Source organism: Lolium rigidum, chromosome 2 (genome assembly GCF_022539505.1).
Source record: "Lolium rigidum isolate FL_2022 chromosome 2, APGP_CSIRO_Lrig_0.1, whole genome shotgun sequence".
NCBI lineage: Eukaryota > Viridiplantae > Streptophyta > Magnoliopsida > Poales > Poaceae > Lolium > Lolium rigidum.
This window is the reverse complement of record NC_061509.1, coordinates 165,006,376-165,011,463: the sequence shown is the minus strand read 5'-3', so window position 1 is coordinate 165,011,463 and position 5,088 is coordinate 165,006,376. Positions and strand designations below refer to the sequence as shown.

The 5,088-nt window shown below is 45.8% G+C and overlaps 1 pseudogene; it reads right to left on the bottom strand.

The window, feature by feature from the left end:
- Positions 1 to 835: 835 nt before the first annotated feature.
- Positions 836 to 1,019, bottom strand: LOC124693988 (annotated as a pseudogene).
- Between the last annotated feature and the right edge of the window lie 4,069 nt (positions 1,020 to 5,088).

The following is a 5,088-nucleotide window of genomic DNA, read 5'->3' as shown; positions in this document are numbered from 1 at the left end:
CGCATTGCATTGCATTGCACCTCAAAGTCAGGGTAGGTTTCCCCTGCCTTTCTTGGACATGGACAGGATAACAAATGACACGAATTGGCAATGGCCATGCTTTTCACTGGGTTTTTTTTCCTAATTTTCCCCCCTCCAACCTTCTATGTATTTTCAGGTTGTTGCTGAGCCAGGGCTATTTAACTCAGATGATGTTGCTTATGTGCAGAATGCAAGTTATCTAATTGATTGTGGACCCGTCAAAACTTTTCCTAAGCGATTTTAAAAAGCACATTGTCCCTTTCGATGTACTACATCAGTTTTGGCCCACAAAATAGATGCTAGAAACCATCGAGCAGTCACGGCTTTCTTTGCATGTCAGCTCTCTTTTTTCGTGAAAAGATATTTTAGTTCTTTGATGAATGCCTTAATCCATGTTTGACATAAGCGTTTCTGTTGCTGTTGTATGTTCTGGTAGAAGAGTCGTGGCGAGCTGTCGCTGGGCATTTTAGAAAAGACCTTGTTGCATTGAAACAACTAGATCAAACTTTTTTGGTGGTCTTTTTGAACGAGACTGCCTGCATGATGAATAATGTTCTCGTGTTTATTTTGGATGAGCAATAAACATGTGGTCTTTTGTAAGAGGGAAATAAACATGTGACATCTTTTGCTGAGGAATAAGCATCATCTAATAGCTGCGTGTGAGCTACAAACAAAGATGAAGAGGAATGTTGTTAAATTGCTCAACTCACCTGAACATGAATACTTCCTCCATCCCATTAAACTTTAACTTTGTCAAAATTCCGATGTATCTATGAAACTGAGAGAGTGCATGATTCATATTCTTCGATCTTGGTTGGGGCGTGCCAAGCCAAAGCTATAGTGCAACGCGAAGGCGACGTTTGAGAGAATCAGCAGCAAGCCACTAAAACATCTTCCATAAAAATTTAATTTAATATCATGATAGGCTCACACATCAGATATTAAACTGATAAAAACAGATACTACGCTTGATCTTAACCAAAGGCCAAGAAAGGTATGATTTTGATCACGCCCTTGCGTCCCTATTAACTGCACAACGAACCACCTACACCGAGCTGGGTGATCGATGTGGAACTATCCTTAAGAAAGCTGACCACCTGGCGGTGCTTTCGTTCCTCTATGCGGGATCCTTGATAACCTCTAATATGGCTCTGCATCTGCTTAAAACTTAAAGAGCCCATAAACAAGGCAGGCCAAGAAGGTGCACGAATTCCCACGTTAACATCTTATTATTTCCAAACAATTAACCAAGATACGAAGGGTAGAATCTGGTGCGAGATTTGCAATTCACCTGCCAGCGGCACTTTTTGGATGTGAACAAGCAGCAACCCTGATTCCTTTTGCACATGAAAGGATCCTCGCTCAGACTCAAACAAAACCTGAAGAAAACTACCATTAAGCACTGACCAATCAATCCATCTTCTATACCTAGTCAATGAAACAAGGAAAAGATGCACGCTGGATGGATAAAAGAAAACTGAAGGTTCCCCATTGATTTCAGTCAGACGATCTCAACTGATGACAATCCTCTGAAAAGTGGCTCCTTCAAATGTAGCCATGTCAGTACATATTCCAAACTGCTGATCAGAAGTTCAGGAATGTTAAACTTCAGTGCCACATTCTAAATTAGGCTGGGACAGCAGCCACGTGACTGATGTCGGTTAAACTACATTGACCGAGTTCACGAATGTAGACACAACTGGAGCTCTTAAAAAAAAAAGAACACTGCCAAGACAATGGCATCCACGCCAAGTACATGCTTCCAAAATCACCAAAAAAAAAAACTTGGAGCCGTGAGAATGGGAATACTGATCTGGCTATGGCTCGATCTGTGCAAACAGGGCAATGGATTAACATTCAGACAGCTCAAAATGTTTACATTCAAGAGTTCACAAGCAAAATGGAAAAGATTGTGGAGGCTACACACATAGCAGTATAGCACACGGTATTATCAGTTTACAAGCTAAATGGAATAGAATGTGGAGGCTTTATAGTACATATAGTATTAAAGGCAGAAGCAGAATAGCTCTTGAAATATGTAACTGCAAACAATCAATTTTATGCGTTTAATGGAGTAATTTGCAGTGCGTTGGAAACTTGGAATACATCGCAAGGGATTTATGTAAACGCAAATAAATTAGTCAAACAAACATCTAACTTAGGCCAGTCCAAAAAATCTTAAACTTCACCAAAAGATATATATAAATTATGGGTTTTGGCAGCCACAATCAACAAAGTTTGCCTGGGTGTGCCTCTACCATCCTACAGAGATTAATGGCATCCACTGGCAGACTCCGAAAGAGGCAGGAGAAATGTTCAAACTTTCTTTAAAAGGAAACAAAAATTAAATTGGGTGCCCCTCCTCCTATAACTGATCTTATGAGGCTGATTCAAATCAAACAGCTTGTGAGTGTTGTGAAGTGTATAAGTAGATTGCCTAGCCCTTTCCATCAGTTCGGACTTTTGGTTCAAGTGGCTAGTGCATGAACCTTAACATGGTATCAGAGCCCCGGGTCTCGAGTTCAAATCCTGGTTTTCTCATGGTTTTCGCAATTAAGCCTAAAAATTGCTGTTGCCCCCCTCTTTAGCCACCGCTGATGCTCTGTTTCGGTGTGCTCTTCTTCTTTCACGTGTTGACTTTCTCTTCTCCCGTCACACGTGAGTGGGGGTGTTGTGAAGTGTATAAGTAGATTGCCTAGCCCTTTCCATCAGTTCGGACTTTTGGTTCAAGTGGCTAGTGCATGAACCTTAACAGTGAGCACAAGCTGTGTTTGCTATACGAGCACTAGAGCAGTGAGGCAGGCTCTTATTTGTGAACATGGCGATTATGCAGATTGAAGATGACTAAAATTATGGTTTATTTTCTATATCCTTAAATTTATCCAAGAAAAGGCAGACAAGCTGAACCGTGCTAAACAAATTTTCATGCGGTGAGCGAAACAATCGAAAGATAAACTGGATATATGTTAGTATTCCTTCTACACACCAAACATAAGGCATTCATCGAAAACAATTTTTGTGATATAGCATTTCCATCATTTCATTAGGCCTAAAATAACAATGGATGATGCATAAGTGATGTGGAAGATCTTTCCTCTTATCAGATTCCGTCCAAACGGCGATTGGAACAAACAAAAGAATAAATCACAATTATGTTCCGGAGCTTGATTAGCTTACCCAAAAGCATAAGCCAAAAAAATTGCTAAATTGTGTAAACGCGAATGGCCAATCCTAATAATGAACTGTTAAGCATAAGAAAAGTTGTGTGTGAACTACGAAGGCAAGGACATAGTAACTAGGATGCAATAGAAAATTTACCATTTCATAATGTCGGTGAAGATAACGATGGTGGAAAGTTGGCATATATCCACGTCCTGGAATTGGCAAACCCAGAAGATTTACCACAAACCTTCTCAAGCTGCAACGTTTTGACATCAAATGAGATATATTCCAGATCTGGCAGCTGTGGATTTGTGCCTACAAACCGCAGGGCTCCAAACTTTCCTATGAGCAAGTACCTCCCGGCTGCAGCTTTGATATCATACCGATACCCGCGCCAAAAGCCTAGTGAAATTATCTTCTCCAGCTGCCACTGGCTCGAACTCTCGCCTGCATTTCCTTTGATGTAATAACAGAGATCGAACTTGCCGACTGAAGGTTTAAGGATACCGTACATCCCCAGTCTGCCTTCCCCTGCCTCTACAATGGCTAGACCCAGCGCCCGAATATACAAATCTCCGGGTGGGACGTCAGAAATCGAGAACTCCATCCGCCGGGTGTCAAGCACAAGCATCTCTTTGTTATCCATCATGGTGGACTCCCAGTAGAAGCAGCCATAAGCATAATGGCGCTGATAAAAGCCAAGACCGACCGGTGACGGCGTGACAGACTCGCCCCGTTCAAGGAACAAGTCATTCCATTCCTTGGATGCAGCGGTTTGCCACTGTCCGGTGGTCGAAGAGTAGACGAAGGATGCCACCCTAGTTGCGGAAAGTACCAGCCAGATGACACCAAATGCCGCCTCCGGATCTTGGTCGAGGGGGACAAGGAAAGCCTCGCACCAGGGCTTCTGTGCCGTGGCCACCGAGGCGGGTAGGTTGTCAGGTACTGGCGGAAGCAGGACGTATCGCCGGTGCAAGGGGTCGCACACCGCAAGCTCCATGGAGACCTGGCGCTGCAGGCCCTTGCCGGGGTGGAGGAGGAGGACGCGTCCGTCGCGGATGTCCTGAACGGCCCAGTCGCCGTGGTTGGGGAAGAAGGAGAAGGAGAAGTCGGCGGCAGAGGCGAGCGCGCGGGCTGCGGGCGCGGAGGGGTGAGGCGGGAGGGCTCCGACGGCGCGCGCTGGAGGTAGCCATTGGCGTGGAGAGAGTGAACGGGAGCTAGACGCCGGCGGCGGCGGAAGAGCTGCAGCCGCCGGAAACCCTGGAGGAGATGAGTGAGCTGCCTAGTGGAGCTGGGAGCTGGGAGAATGAGTGTGCTCCGTGCTGTCGAAATGGGCCTTGGGCGGTCAGATGTGCAACGGGCCAATCTTCTGGTCTCGTCCACAGTAAAGTGTCCGGGTCGCACCCGGCAAGTCTGGCTGGCGATCTGAGTCTCCTTCTTTGGTTGCGTACGCGCGATCATTGAGACGAGAAGGCATTAATTGGTTGGAGGCCTGCGCGTCTCCACCTCCAGCGTGCTCAATCACTTGCCTTGTCAAAAACCGGTAATTACACTAGCGTGCGCAAGGTACTGGAGTCAAGGACGAAACCAAGGGTCGTCGGTCGATCCAAGGAAACCCGCAAATCAATTACTACTCGTAATTGCCTGCTGCATGCGTTGGTTCCGATTCCGAAGCGGCTGACATAATTCATTCACGAATCCAAACCTCGCCGTCCGAAGCTGCTGAGTCTCCACTCGAGGCCTTGGATCCACCGCCGCTGCTGACAAGTCACCGAGCACCGACTCCGAACAACCTACCCCTGGAATCGACGCCGTCGCCACGAAGCTCCTCTGCATCATTCTCCACTTCATCATCAACCTCCAGATCTGCCGCCTAATCAAATTCAGCTGGAACTCGAACACACC